Here is a 2,206-nt window from a genome sequence, read left to right on the forward strand (position 1 = left end):
TAATAATAATAATAATAATAATAATAATAATAATAATAATAATAATAATAATAATAATAATAATAAAGGCACTACCTTGACGTGGTTGTGGGGCTTGTGTACTCTGAGGAAGATGAGAGCTATGCCAGAGGTTCAACCATACTGGACAGGTCTCCTCAGAGGAGTCAGACAAAGAGTGTCTCTCCCATAAAAATGTGGTGAGACATAAATTTCAGAATGCCATACTGGCTCAGATGTTGCCCGGGTTAACAAGGTCCACGCTAGATGTTGGAGTTCCTGGATATCTGGTGAAAAATGGGTTACAGGACTCAGGACTGTTGGCTGAGCAACCAGGGCCAGCAGCTGCAGAACTACTGGAAGAAAAGGTGTTTACCCGTCGCAAATACACAGTGATTGAAAACAAAGAAATAATGATATGTTATTACAGATCAAGTTCAACAAGAAGAGGATATCTAAAACAAATGCACCAGTTCTGGAAAGAACAACATCCAGAATCAGAAATAACAGAACAGAGGCTAGCAGATCACTCCTCTATTCGCTACAATGTAACCTTTTGTTTACTGACTCCATGTCTGCTATCCATTACAATGTAACAAATTGCCTCCTACACTATGCATCTCTCTGAATCTTCTTCTTCCTAACCAGGCAGCTAGGAAAAGAGGGGAGGAAAGAAGTACAAACCTCCGGGACCTGGCTTATCTCTCCATTCTCAAAAGGAGGTGTGAAGAGCTGTGGAACATCACACTACAAATGGAGTCGGATTGATGTTATCTCCCCTTTCCCACATGGACCTAACACCTGGGGATTGTCTGGTCTGAATCATCCAGATGAACTGTGGGGTGGGGTTTGCTTAGGGACACTTTAAAGTAATCAATCTGTAAAGAAATCCCTCAGATCCTGTCTATTATGCCTGCTATCAACTACCCTTAATAAAAGTTCCTGTTGGAAGAAATTGTTTCCAAAAGTTCTGCTTTCTTAAAATGTGGGATTGAAGTGGGTCCTTACATTAGACAGGATCTGCAGTAATAGTCAACCTGGAAGGAAGAATCTTACCAGGGGACTTTGCAAAAATTACAAGGTTAGATGACGAGTCAGGGAAGGAAGAAAACCCCGTGGAAAGGGAGCCTTCCCCCCGACCGGGATCCTGCCAGCTGTCGGGATCCGAAATGTCATACTCCTCAGGAGAAGAAGTGGTGGAGACGCATGACCATAAACCTCGGTGGTCGATGGGTGGTGGAAAGAAAAATGAGTGGGAAAAGATATTGAGAAAGATGACCCTGAGACGGGGCAGCCACCAACCCGAATGGAAGCAAGAGATGGAGAAATCCCTGCATGTTAGTGAAGAGGAAGGAAGTGGTGCACAATACTTGAACTGGATCCTAGAGAAAGCTATTGACCTGATGAAAAGAACCCTTGGCTCTCTAGGGGAGGAGAAACTTGAGCCCCGCGGCCACACCAGCACCTCGAGCTGCAGCCGGAGAGGCACTGAAGGGGAATTGGAACCTGTAGTCCTGGGGACGTCCGCTGAACCAGCAGCTACCACTTCAGCAGCCCCCACACCCCACTGACCTGCAGATGGTGATCATGATGGGAGACAATACCACCCATGGCGAAGGCACTGATCCATTCAAAGATTCCCGCCGCTGGATGCGAAATTCAGGGGGAAGCTGACACGCTTGGGTTCTTCCTAACCCAAGTCCTCAGCTACATGGAAGAATACAGATGGAACATCCCCAGTGACAAAGCCCATATCCATATCGTGCAATCCGCTCTGGCCGGACCGGCCGCAGACTGGATGGCCCAGAGCTCAACAACCTCAACTGTTTCATGTCCTCTCTGAGAAGGCAATTCGAGGACCCCCTGGCTGATTGCAAAGCCCGCGAGAGAATCAAAATGGTGAGGCAGGGCAGACGCCTGGTAGCCGAATATACATAAGAATTCCGGACCATTGCCAGTAAGCTGAACTGGCCGGAAGACATCCTCCTTAGCCAATTCAAAGACGGCCTAAACTTCCGGTGGGACGGCGCGCCGATGGCGGCTCTTTTCGGAGCCGTCCGCTTGGGAAGGCGTCAGAGCCAGCATGAACAGCGGTCAGCAGCTGTTCAGCGGCTTGGAACCTTGTGCCCCGGGAGAAGGGGTCGAGGTGAGTACTCCTGGATAGGAGTAGAGTCCCAAAAGCTCTCCCTTTTTCTCGGGAGAGCGAAAT

This window comes from Protobothrops mucrosquamatus, unplaced genomic scaffold (assembly GCF_001527695.2).
Source record: "Protobothrops mucrosquamatus isolate PMUCROS unplaced genomic scaffold, P.Mucros_1.0 scaffold464, whole genome shotgun sequence".
Taxonomy (NCBI): Eukaryota; Metazoa; Chordata; class Lepidosauria; order Squamata; family Viperidae; genus Protobothrops; species Protobothrops mucrosquamatus.